This window comes from Otolemur garnettii, unplaced genomic scaffold, assembly GCF_000181295.1.
Source record: "Otolemur garnettii isolate 467f Iridium unplaced genomic scaffold, OtoGar3 scaffold00065, whole genome shotgun sequence".
Lineage (NCBI taxonomy): Eukaryota > Metazoa > Chordata > Mammalia > Primates > Galagidae > Otolemur > Otolemur garnettii.
This window is the reverse complement of record NW_003852460.1, coordinates 10,581,783-10,595,768: the sequence shown is the minus strand read 5'-3', so window position 1 is coordinate 10,595,768 and position 13,986 is coordinate 10,581,783. Positions and strand designations below refer to the sequence as shown.

The window sequence follows — 13,986 nt, the reverse complement described above, 5'->3', positions numbered from 1 at the left end:
GGAAATCGGGATCAAGGGACCACAGCCCAACAAACACAAATTAAATTCTTTTCCAGCTTTTCAGAGAGAGGGGAATGTTAATGGTCAGGAGGGAAGACATTCCTGCCACCGATTCGCCAAGTGCGACTTGTGTTGTTAATTTCCCCTTTACAGGTTTACCTTTTTTATCCAAATAGATGACAGGTCCAAGGCCCCCTCCCATTTCCCTCTGTACTTTCTTCCTCTCGTCTCCAAAGAACAGGAGTGGGTACAAGGCTTTTTTTGAAATTTCAAATTAATATGAGGGTGCAAATTTTTAGGTGACATTGTTTTCGATTCTAAGGTAAAGTTCAAGTTGTAGTTGAGCCCTACACCCAGGGGTGTGCCGAACACCCTCACATTGTGCACCTTAGGTGAGATCCTGCCAATTACCCTCCCTCTTCCCTCTTCCTCATTTCCCTTCCTGCTTCCTAGACTATATTTGTGTTTTATCATTTGCGTGGGCTTGTAGTTGTTTATGTATTGGTTTCATAGTACTATTGAGTGTATTGGATTTTTTTTCCTGTTCTTGAGAAACTTTACTAAGAAGAATGTATTTCAACTCCATCCAGGTAAGCATGAGAGATGTAAAGTCTCCATCTTATGGCTGAATAGTATTCCATGGTATTCACATGCCACAGTTTATTAACCCATTTATAGGGGTGTACAATGGTCTTAAGAGAGGAAAACCCATCTTCTGGAGGATGGATGCCAGGGCTAGAAACCCGGCGGGTGGAGCTGGGGTCCCTGCAGCTGTGTGGGATTGCCAGGATGCCCAGCTGGTGTCTGGACATCCAGATATGAACCTTTGGTAAAAAGATCTCTTTGGATCAGTCTGCATGGTATAATTCAAAGCATGCAGCTCTCATGTGAAAGACACTCTGAGTTTGAGAAGCCTTGGCTACTTCTTAAAGAGTTTTGAAGTACCCCAGAAAAACTCTCTCTTGTATAAGCCCTGCAGTAGCGGGCACCAGGTCCACAAGCTGCCTGCACTTGAACTGTGGCATAGTGAATAGAAAGTATTACATGAGGATAAATTCATGAGATGCTTTGAGAGAGGACCCCTCTGTTTCTGAAAACTTGACTTCTCAATTTTCAAACATTGTGAAGACAGAGCAGTTTAATAAAGCCCCATGAACCCCTTACCCAGCGTGGACTATTACTGTCATTCTAACATTAGTCTCATCCCTTGTTATTTTGCTGGAAAAATGTAAAAGAAATTAAAGGCATCACTCACTTTCACCAGTAAATATTTCGGTATGTATCTTCTAGCTCGGGCGTCCTCAAACTACGGCCTGGGGGCCACATGCAGCCCGCCTAGGACATTTATCCGGCCTACCAGTTGTTTTTGCTACCACTGCCTGTCCTGCTTAGCAGCCAACTCGTCCAAGGCCTGCAGTCCGGCCCTCCAACAGTCTGAGGGACAGTGAACTGGCCTCCTGTTTAAAAAGTTTGAAGACCCCTGATAGTTGATAACATCTTTAAAATAACAGCAATTAAATTACCAGAGCCAATAAAATTAGTAATCTCTGTCACCCAGGCTAGAGTACAGTGGTATCATTATAGCTCACTACAGCCTCCAACTTCTGGGTTCAAGTGGTCCTCCTGCCTCAGCCTCCCAAGCAGCTGGGGCTATAGGCCCACACCACCATGCCCAGTTAATTTTTGTATTTTTTGTAGAGATTGGCTCTCCCTGTTGCCCAGACTGGTTTCTAACTCCTGGTCTCAAGTGATCTCCTCATCTCAGACTCCCAAAGTGCTAGAATGACAGCTATGAGCCACTGTGTTCAGCCTAATAATCATTCTCAATGTTATTTATCAATCTGTGTTTAATTTTTCCCAATTGTCTCAAAAATGTCTTTTTGTAGTTTGTTCCCAACAAGATCCACATATTTCCATCGACCCATGAATGGATTAATAAATTGTTGTATATGTATGCTGTGGAATATTATGCAGCCTTAAAAAAGATGGAGACTTTACTTCTTTTATGTTTACATGGATGGGACTGGAACATGTCCTTCTTAGTAAAGTATCTCAAGAATGGAGGAAAAAGTATCCAATGTACTCAGTACTATTATGAAGCCAATTTATAATCACTCACACTTTCATATAGAATAGATCACAATTATGGCCCGAGATGAAGGAGCAAGGAGTAGGGATGGGAGGGGAGGGGGTAGTTCAGACGGAGGGAGGGTAAATGGCAGGATCACACCTATGGTGCATATTGCAAGGGTACATGCTGGCTCTATTAAGTATAGAGTATAAATGTCTTTTTTTCCATTTTTTAAAAATTAAATGATAACTATGCACATTCATGCAATTCTGGGGTACATTGTGGTGTTTTCACATACAATTTGAAATATTTTCATCAAACTGGTTAACATAGCATTCATGTCATTTTCTTAGTTATTGTGTTAAGACGTTCATATTCTACTCTTAGAAAGATTCACTTGTACCCTTGTAAGAGTATAAATGTCTTAACACAATAATTAAGTAATTATATATATATACTGGGTTATACCCAGTGCAATGTAAGCATTCCTAATGCTATATGAAATCAGCACATTGTATCCCATAAATGCATTAATAAAAAAAAGCACATATTTCTTCTGTCTGACATGTATACTGTTTCTTTTAATTTACATAAACATTTCCTGTACAGAATATATTCTGCAATTATCAAATGGTGGATGAGGGAACATTTATAGATAAATCACAGCTAATAAATGGCAGAGTCATAGAATGAGAGAATTACCATTTCCCAACCCCTAATGAAGTAACGGATCTAGGCTAAGATTATCAAAAGATGCTAAAACCACTGATGCGAAATTAATGGGGATTTTATACTGGAGGGAAAATGTTGACCAAGCTGGAGCCCGCGGCTCAATCTGGGTATCACTGAAAATGGGGCGAGCAGACCTCGTATGACCCTTCATAGGAGGCAATGAGGAAGTACGTTGCACCACCTCTGAGGTTTTCTTGCCTCCTCCCCAAAAGAATGGAACCTGAGTTCAATCATGGCTTAAGGTCTAACTAGCAGTTTCCAGGAAATGTGGTGAACAGAGAAAAATATTAATATTAAGCAACAGCATAAGGATACGATCAGTCAGTCAAATCCAGAATGTGGGAAAAATGTGAGAACTCCTACAAAGTGAACGATGGAGTTTCTGCAATGCAGGGGGAGTGGGAGGAGAGAGCTATTAAAACAAACAGCTATTCTAAGACTGCCCAAAGGGTATTTTCCTTTTTATTTAAGAAGAAAGAAAATCTATCCCAACTCTGTTGCTCTGGGTAGAGCCACTTCTATAGATCATTTGCATTCTTTTCATTTTTACAAGGAAAAGTGTGGGTCGTAGAGGAGCTGATCTGTTCTGTGCAGTGTCTACACGGTTGCCAAGTGGCCTCCTTGGAGAACACGGCCATGTTGACCAGGAAGCCGGTAGCTGATTGGGAGCCAAGGTACCTCCCCCCAGGGGCTCCTGAGAAGGTTAAGGAGCCTAGCCCCTGGGTGGGGGCTGGTCATAGGGCACCCCAGAGGCGAGCTGGTCCCTATACCCTGTGGCTGACTGAGGGGAAGGAGAGGAGCCCAAGGAAGCTTCCAGGGACTCAGGGAACAGCCCCATCTGGTCATCAGATTTTAAAATTCTCACCGTCTGTTTTATCATTTCTTTCAGTAATCTCCGATCTTTCAGGCAAGCTTTATTAAATACCAAGCAAGGCTTTGTTCAATATCATTGGGAACTGCCCAGCGTGTCCTCCTCAAGCAAGAGAGTTGAGCAGCAGTGGGGACCCACTGAGGGGGCACGCAGATCTCCTATGATTCACCGGGAAGGGCATCTGGGAAGACTGGCAACAGACCATTCAAGAGAATTGGGGATTTGCTCTTTGGTGATTTGGAAAGGGAAGAGAGCTGTCCCTGCAAGCTGCAGAACCTGAAGATGTCCGGGTTACAGAAAGACATGTACATGTCCTCCTGCGGACTAAGCACAGCACCCTCCAGGCTCGCCACTCCCGCTCCAGGTTTCACAGCGAGCATTGCCCGGTGCCAGGATGCTGAAGGGGGACTCTGCCAACCAGCCTTCCGTCCAGGTGGGCTTTACATGGTGGTGGGCAGACCCTGCCCTCTGAAGATGTATGTTCTTCCAGAGGGCATCTGTTTATCACCCATGGGCTCAGCTAGGCTGCTTGCCGGGTCTAAATAGACAATGGGATCACCAGATCTCCAGACCTGTCTCTTCCATGGCTGGCTGCCTCCACTCCAACCCCTCATCCTGGCAGGTCTCTTGGGAATAAAATTAATTTAATTTAATTTAATTAATAAAATCCGTGTTTTATCTCTTCACCACTGGCTAGGGCGAGCTCCTGCTCTGGTCTAGACTATATGGAATCTTTCCAGAACTCTCACTGCTTAAGACCTACGCTAATGCAGACCTGCACGATTTAACCTGCCAGGGAAATGTGCTTTTTGTATCTTCAGAGAAGACACCGTGGGCCTCTGGCTGCAGGCATTAAAAAAGAGGGGGAAAAAAGTAACTGAAAAGAAGGTCTTAGGGAGCGGAGGTTGGCAAACTTGTCTGTAAGGGACCACATAGCCAGTATTTCAGACTCCAGCCCACAGGGTCTGCCACAACTACTCAGCTTCGCTGTTATGCTGCCAAATCAGTCACAGATGATACGTAAATCAATGAGCAAGGCTGTGTTCCAGTAAAACTTTGATTTATGGACCTTGAAATTTCGATTTCATGTCATTTTCTGTGTCAAGAAATATTATTTTTTCTTTGTTTTTCAACTATTTAGAAATGTAAAAAACATTCTTAGCTCCCAGACGGTACAAAAACAGACTGTGGCAGGACTTGGCCCACGGACCATATTTTTGCTGACTCCCGCTATAGAGAAAAGTGGGGTTCCCCACCTGCTTGTATTTATACACAGTGTGTTTCTACTGTACCATGTTGCTATGTCCTAGCAGATCAGCCTCAGTGGGCAATCTGAAAACTCCATTTTATCCTCAATCGTGATGAGTTTTTCTTTCTTGGAGGAAGAGTTAGTAGAGATTTAAATTCCCCTTGGAAGTTAAATCATGGGACCAAATTGGCAATGTTTGGTGGAATTTTAATTTTAAAAATTAAATTGCAAAGTGGAGAAATTTCCAAAAGTTTAATGACGCCATTCCAAATGTACACGTTTTTTCCAACCTGTACTGGAACACAAATGTATTCTAGAGGAACCTGAACTAAATAAACAGTTTTAGAGAAAGAAGATATGGAAAATACCAAAACCAGTTCACATTTATCTGTAAAAAGCCGTCAAAGACAGGGCCCTGGCTCCACGCCTGTGGCTCAAGTGACTAAGGCTCCAGCCACATACACCTAAGGTGGCAGGTTCAAATCCAGCCTGGGCCCGCCAAACAACAATGGTGGCTGCAACCAAAAAATAGGTGGGTGTTGTGGCGGGCGCCTGTGGTCCCAGCTACTTGGGAGGCTGAAGCAGGAGACTTGCTTGAGCCTAGGATTTGGAGGTTGCTGTGAGCTGTGATGCCACAGCACTCTACTCAGGGGCACAGCTTGAGGCTCTGTCTCAAAAAAAAAAAAAAGACAGGGCCCTATTGGGGTCTTAGGCAATGCTTCATTTCTTGTCAAAGTGACTTTCCAGTGTACATCCAGAATAGATGACTGTCATTTCAGAAAACGCTCAGTCCTTAGCACATATAAAAAAAGAGAGTTATATTAAAATGACTCAGTGTTGCAAGGAGTTGTGCACAGCCTAAAATGTCCTGTTATAGGTTTTGCAAATGTCAGCCTCTGGTATAATAAATGCCGATGTTCAAAATCAACTAGTTAGCAGTGGAAAGCAGTTCCTGGGAGCCACTGGGGTTTAAATTGCCAGAAAACATACATTTGGAGAGAAACATAGTGGCAGTTTTAGGGAGTTCAAAAGGTTTTTAGGGAGTTTGGCATTGGCTGAGACAGGACTGCTATTTGAAATAACGTATTGGTTTTGACAGCAGCCCATCCTTTATATGTTGTAAAGATGCTATTTTTAGTTTAGAGCTATTAAATTGAGGAATTTTTTTGTGCATTCACACACAGGTCAGACCTTTCCGCTCTGAAGTCCAAGAGACAATAATGGCTTTAAGAAGAACACATGACAGTGTCCTGTTTACTCCCAGAATTGGAGTCCAGGGACTGTAGTGCATGGATAGCAAGAGATGGGACTCATTAGAGAACTGCAGGCTTGAGGGTTCTGGCAGTAGGAATTGAGGGGAAAGGGTCAAAGGAGAAGAAACAACAAAATTCAGTAACAACGTGAATACAAATGACAATAGAAAGGGAACAAAAGTCAATGGTGATCTGAGGTTTTGTTTGGTAGCTTCCCACTGATAGAAAACAAGCAGTGAGAAAAAATATAAAGAGCCCAGTCTTAAATAGGTTCAGTTATAAATTTAAAAAACCTATTCAAAAAGCAATGCCCTGTGTACACCTGGAGGCATGAAACTGGGGTTCAGATAAGAAATTGAGACTGATCCACGTTAAAAGGTAGTTACCCATAATCATAGAGTGTTCTTTGAATGGTAAAGTGAATAAAAATCCATTTATTTCTTAGAAGTGTATGAGAAGAGAACCTGGATTTTCCTTAAAGAACAAAACCCAAAAATTATTAGGACTTATTATTCAGCCATAATATTTCCTCTGAAGTTGAATATATTAAACAAGATGATAACCTTTGGCAATCTGTAATCTCATTGGCAATAAATCCATTTGAAGAGAAGTGGCATTTATTTGAGCGTGAGCGATAGCTCTGACCCTTGATAGAGATGTGATCCCTCTGAGTACAGATGTGAATCCTGGCAGACTCCCTGAATCACTGAGCTGTAAGAGGGTCCCTGGCTGTGTCTTAGGAGCTTAACCTTTGTTCATTGAGGCCTCAGCAGACTGTGAAGTTCATGGGCAGTGGTGGCAGGGAGCCAAGGGAAGGTCTCCAGGCATAACAGAGAGTAATGAAGAGCAAAGTTGAGAAAAGCAAGTTCTCCCTGTTGTCAGGTAAGCAGAAAAACAAAACAAAACACCTGTGGCTTCATATTTCACTGTGAAGAAAATGCAAACTCCTCCCCATGGTTTGTGAGGTCTGTGTGATCCAGCCTGGCCATCACCCCTCCCATTCTGCCCCGCACTCTGTGTGGCCCCACTGTCTTTCCCCATTCATTCTGCTCTCAGAATGCTTTCCTTTGCTGTTCCTCTTGTCTGGATTACTCTTTGGCCTGATCCCTAAATGGCTGGGTCCTTTTCATCATTCGACTTGGGTACAATGTCACTTCTTTAGAGATGTCTTTCCTGATGCCCATATCCGAGGCTGTAACCAGCAGCTCAGTCTGTGCTATGCATACTGGTCACCTGGGGAGTGTGTTAGATGCAAACTTTGACTCAGTGGTTCTGGGCGGGGCCCAGGATTCCGCATTTCTAACAAGCTCCTAGGAATGCAAATCTGCTGCACCACGGTCGACACTTTGGGGAGCAACCCCACCCCTTAACCTCTGTCATATTACTGGTTTCATTTCCTCCGTGACATTTCTCACGATTTCAAATTACTTATCTGTTTGTGGTTTGGCTTGTTCATTGGTTGGTTGATCTATTTACTTACCAAAAAAAGTACTATATCTTGCCATCGATAATGTGTACTTTAGGGGCCAAATTTTTGAGGGAAAATAAAGATAAGCATTATGCATGGGTAGTACAGTTTGGGAGTGGGGGCTCCCAGCAGGCCTCCCGGGGCAGCTGTGCCCTCTTGCCGGGGCCCGCTGAGTGCACAGGATTCCAGTCTGGGAGGATCTGGAATCAAGTGGGAGTGGGCTGGAGTGGCCTCCACCAAGCACCATGATCAGGGGGAGGGAGTGATAGAGGAGCCGGTGAGGCAGGCTGTGGCTGTGGGAGGCAAAGACAGAGGCCCAAGGCCCAGCTGCATGGAAGGAACTGGGATTCCTGCACAGGCCCCAGGGACCTGCCTGGCTCCCTATTGGCTGAGCAGCTTCAGAAGCTCTTGCCCATTAGCCATAGGCATGGCTATCACGGCTGTAGCCTAAACATGAAGGGCAAGGGAGGGTTCCTGGGAGAGAGAGAAGGGGCCGCCTTCACAGAGCCAGTAGCTGGCTGCAGGAGGGCAGCGGGATCTGCACGTTTACCAGGGCAGCGTTAGCTCTCCCCACATGTGTCTGTCCTGGCCAAGAGCTGGCCACGTTCTCAAGGGGCATTTTCTTGAAAGTTTGGGCCAAAAATGTGGGTGTGCATAATGCCTGGGAGTACGTTTTACATGACAAAATATATTAAATTCCTGTGCGAAGAGGGATTTTGTCCAACTTGTTCCCCTTTGTATGCCCTGCACTTAAAACAGTACCTGTCTCCACAAATACTGTTGAATGAGTGATGTTATTCAGGATTCATTGATTCCTTTGTTCCTTCAGTGCCTGCTTGCTAATTACTTCACTGACTTTCCATTATACAACAGAATTCTTTTCTATAAAAAGAACCAGGACAGAGCTACCCACACTAGGGAGGAACGGCTAGTTACCGGTTCGTGTTGAGATAAAAAAGTTTATACTTGCAAATCTGCTATGTTAGTAAGCACAGCGTTTAATTAGGATGGCACTTTTGTCATAGCGAGACTTTCTGGGTAAAGTAAGGCATCGCTTTCCCTTTGGCACAGGCTTCTATCATAGACTGGGAGGAGTGTGAGAACTGGCCCTTGTCGACAGATTGCCTTGTGAAAAGCACCAATGTAGAGGATGGAAAACTGCAATACAACTTATTTTTCAACTTCAGAAAACTCATGGGTAGGTAAGAGAAATATACATTTAAAGACATGATTTGAAACTTTTGTATTAAGTACTCTAATAGAGATTTGTGGGAAAGAATGGAGAATTGTGGGAAGAACAAGAAATCGTGCGGGATTCTGTCCCGCACTCCCAGCTCACCTGACTTCCTCTGGGACGGAAGATCTTTGAGCAGCCCTTTAAGCGAGCATTGGGGCAAAGGATTTGGAAAAACCCAGGACTAAAGTCACCCTCATCGTTTTTGAAGCCCTACCTCGGCACCTCACTCCATGGCAGTTCCAGAGGCCTGCCCCAACCACATTATTTATATCAACAACCTCTATGAGAAGATCAAAAAGGATGAGCTGAAGAAGTCCCGGTATTCCATCTTCTCCCAGTCTGGCCAGATCCTGGATATCCTGGTATCACGAAGACTGGAGATGAGGGGCCAGGCCTTGGTTATTTTTTAAGGTCAGTCGTGCCACCAATGCCCTTCGCTCCATGCAGGGTTCCCCATTTTATGACAAGCCCATGTGCATCCAGTATGCCAAGACTGACTCAGATATCATCGTCAAGATGAAGGCCACCTTTGTGGAACAGGACTGCAAGTGGGAGAAGAGGAAGCCCAAGAGGCTGGAGACCCCTCTGCCAAGAAGGCCATGCAGGGTGGGGCAGCTGCTTCCATGGTGGGGGCTGTCCAGGGGCCTGTCCTGGGCATGCCTTCCATGACACAGGCACCCTGCATCATGCACCACATGCCAGGCCAGCCGCCCTACATGCCGCCTCCTGGCATGATCGCACTGCCAGGGCTTGCCCAGCCAGATCCCACCAGGGGCCATGCCCCCACGGTAGCTTAGCCTGGGCAGATGCCACCTGGCCAGCCTCTTTCTGAGAACCCACCGAATCACATTTTGTTTCTCACCAAGCTGCCAGAGGAGACAGATGATCTCATACTGTCCATGCTTTTCAACCAGTTCCCTGGCTTCAAGGAGGTCCGCCTGGTGTCAGGGCGGCATGACATCACCTTTATGGAGTTAGACAATGAGGTGCAGGCAGGGGCAGTTCGGAATGCTCTTCAAGGCTTTAAGATCACCCAGAACAATGCCATGAAGATCTCCTTTGCCAAGAAATAGCGCCTTGCCCCCATGTCTGCCCCTGTTCTGGGGCCACCCCTTACCCCTTTGGCTCAGCCCCCTGAAAGTAAGTTCCCCCTCAGGGGCCTTCTCAGAGCCTTGTGTGAGTAAGTAGTTGCCACACAGCATTGTACCCAGAGTCTGTCCCCAGACATTGCACCTAGTGCTGTTAGGGTGGAATTCAAGTGGTTTTTTTTTGAGGGGGAGTTGGTTTTTCACCAAAAAAAAAGAAAGAAAGAAATTGTGGGGGGAAACAGAACGTTGTGAGAAAGAATGGAAATTGTGGGAGACAAGGGAGAATTATGAAAGAGAACAGAAAATTGTCAGAAAAGAGAATTGTGAAAGGGAATGTAAACTTTTGATAGAAAAGGAGAAATTGTGAGAAGGGGGATTATGTGAGAGAGTGGGGGAATTTAAGAGTATGCAGAGGATAACTGGTGTAGTGTCTCATGCCTGTAATCCTAGCACTTTTGGAGGCTAAGGCGGGTGGATTGCTTGAGCTCAGGAGTTCAAAATCAGTCTGTGCAAGACTGAGACCCCATCTCTACTAAAAAGAAAAAACCTAGCTGAATGTTGTGGTGGGGATCTATAGTCTCAGCTATTGGGGAGGCTGAGGCAAGAGAATTACTTGAACCCAGTGGTTTAAGGTTGCTGTGAGCTATGATGCCACAGCACTCTACCCAGGGGCAAAAGAGTGATAAGTTTTTTTCTGTATCAAAAAAAAAAGAGTATACAGAAAAATGTGGAAGAAACAGAAATTGTAGGAAAGACAAAGAATTGTGAATGACAGTGAAGAATTATGGGAGTTACAGAAATTGTTAAAGAGACAGGGAATAATGGGTAATGCATGGAATTGTGGGAGGAAATGAAGGATTGTGGAGACCACAAAGAATTAGGAGAAAGTCATAGAATTGTGGGACAAACATGGAGTTATGGAAGAAAATGGACAATCATGAGAATGACATAATTGTGGGAGGCACAAAGACCTATGGTGGAGAGTGGAGAATTATGGGAAAAACAGGGAATTGTGGGACAGAATATGAAATTTAAGGAGGGGGGAATTATGGACAATAGGAATTTTAGGCAGCACAGTGTAGTAAGAACAAAATTATAAAAAGAACCAGATTTATGAAAGAAGTAAAAATCATGATATAGAAAGCAGGGAATATGAGAGGAGAAGGAGTGAGAAAGAAAAGGATTACAGGAAAATGGAATTGTGGGAGAGAAAAGAGAATTGTGAGAACAGGGGTTACAGGAGAAACGAGGGTTTGTGGGAGACAGAAGATATTGTGGGAGGCACAAAGGACTATAGTATGGAGTAGAGAATTATGGGAAAAACAAGAAATTGTGAGACAGATGTGAAATTTAGGGAAAGAAGAAATTATGGATAATAATGAATTGTAGGAGAAATCAAATTTTAGGGGACATGATGTAGTAATCACACTTTGTCTCTTTTCAACTCATTAAAATGTTGCTGCAGAGTTTGTAATCCTTGGATGCCTTTAATGCCATGGTCCATCAAAGAATTGTATTCCATAATTTTATCCTGGTGTTTTTTGTTGTTTTTTTTTTTTTTTTTTTGAGAAAGGCTCTCACTGTGTTGCCTGGGCTAGAGTGCAGTGGTGTCATCACAGCTCACAGCAACCTCAAACTCTGAGCCTCAAGTGATCCTCCTGCCTCAGCCTTCTGGGTAACTGGGACTACGGGGGCGTGACACCATGTTTGCCTAGTTTTTCTATTTTTTTGTAGAGACCACATCTTGCTCTTGCTCAGGCTGGTCTGGTCTCAAACTCTTTCTACCTCGGCCTCCCAAAGTACCATGATTACAGGTCTGAGCCACTGAAATCTGTCCAGTTTTATTCTTTCATGTTTGTGCAATCTGAAACACTTCAGCAATTTCAGTCGCGTCCACATTGCTGACTCTGCATGCCATCGGAGCATGAGTTCCTTTTTCCTTCTTCACAATTGAAGTAATAGAAGACTAAGTCTTACTGTAGATTTTAGCAACCTCAGCATATGATGTTTTCTGCTCTGATTAAGTTGACAACTTTCACCTTCTTACTTAAAGAAAGCACTTTACAGCTCCTCTTTGGCATATCCAAACTGTCAGCATCACCGCTCTTGTGCTTTAGGGCCATTATGAAGTCAAATAAGTGTTTCTTGAACTTCAGCACCACAATACTGCCATAGTGGGACACCACGACAGCCTATCTAATCACAGAGATGGCTACTAAGTGACTACTGGCTTGGAAGCAGAGACAGCACAGACATGCTGGACAAAGGGTGGGTTCGACCCCTGGGTGGGACAGAAGGGGACAATGTGAGTTTTCATCACGCTATTCAGAGCAGCACACAATTTACAATTTTATGAATTGCTTATTTCTGGATTTTCCATTTAATATTTTTGAACCACGGTCGATTTCAGGTAACTAAACTGAAGAAAGCAAAACCCCAGATAAGAGGGGACTACTGTAGCACTTTGTGGGGAAAGAGAGAATTATGGGAGAGATGGGACATCCTTGGGGAGGAACGGAACCGTGTGAGGGGCTTAACACTGTAGAAGAAAACAGAAGAGAGAGAGAGAAATGGAACCGTGGATACTCTGAGAAATTCAAAAGCAGCACTGATTTAAAAAAAAAGATGAGGGGCTGCAGCTTTGGAAAGGTGACTCATTTTACCAGGACCAGATGTAAATTCAGTTTGTAACTCCAAGAGAGCTGCTGGGGGGTTTTATTTTGTTGTTGTTTTGAGACAGTCTCACTTTCTTGCCCCTGGTAGAGTGCTGTGCCATCACGGCTCACAGCAACCTCAAACTCTTGTGCTCAAGCAATTCTCTTGCCTTGGCCTCCCGAGTAACTGGGACTACAGATGCCCACCACAATGCCCAGCTATTTTTAGAGATGAGGTCTCACTCTTGCTCAGGCTGGTCTCCAACTCGTGAGTTCATGCGATCCACCCACGTTGGACTCCCAGAGTGGCGAGCTGCTGGTTTTTATTGTCTGCTGAAACCCTGGGTTCTGAGAGCAGCATTCCCATCTCGCTACCGTGGCCTGGTGACGGGCCACACGGGCACTACCCCATGCAAGCTTCAGGGACTTTATTCCAGACCGTCTCCACAGTGAGAGAGTTCGATGCGGTGGCTCAGTGGCTCTCCCTTTTGCCCTGTGAACCTACTACCCTCAGGAACCATGGAGATGAGGTGGAACTTGGGCAACCGTGGGACACTCATTTTTTCATGTCATTTTTGGTTGTCAGTTCAGGAAGAAAAGAAAAAAGCAATAGATAATGCTTTGCTGAGTGACATTTTTCCTCTTTTGTACTTTATTTTCCCCTGAATGCTGAGAAGTCTTCTCATTCATCAGGAAAAGGACCGTTTATCATTTGCATGAATAAATGTGATGATGAGAACGCTAGTTTCAGCTTGGAAGTATTAGAAATATAAATCACAGGCTTTGGAAAGAAAAAACAATATTTGCTCACCTCTGGTTCAGAGCTGATGGCTTCATATTACTGCATTTATACATTGGTAATTTAGTCTTTCCTTTCATTTCATGTTTATAATTATAACCAGCATGATCTCCAGGGCTCAATTCAGGGCTCTTTCACCCCTCGGCCAATAATACTTTCCATATGTGGGTTTGGGAATGTTGGACTTCTCTCTTTTCTCCCCTTAAAAAGCCATCAGCTTTAAAAGGCATTTCAGAGAATGGGAGAAGATACTTGCATGCTATGAATCTGACAAAGGGCGGATAACTAGAATCTACAGAGGACTTGAATTAATCCATAAGAAAAGAGCAAATGGCCCCATTTATAAGAGGGCAAGAGACTTAAACAGAAACTTCTCTGAAGATGACAGATGAATGGCCAGCAAACACATGAAAAAATGCACATTCTCCCTAATCATCAGAGAAATGCAAATCAAACCCATCCTGAGATATCACCTCCAGTGAGAATAGCCCACATCACAAAATCCTGAAAATGCAGATCCTGGCATGGATGTGGAGAGAAGGGAACGCTTTTGTACTGCTGGTG

The 13,986-nt window shown here is 44.2% G+C and overlaps 1 pseudogene; it reads left to right on the top strand.

Annotated features, from left to right (window-relative positions):
- The first annotated feature begins 9,096 nt into the window (after window positions 1-9,096).
- Window positions 9,097-9,954, top strand: LOC100966994 (annotated as a pseudogene).
- Window positions 9,955-13,986: the final 4,032 nt, after the last annotated feature.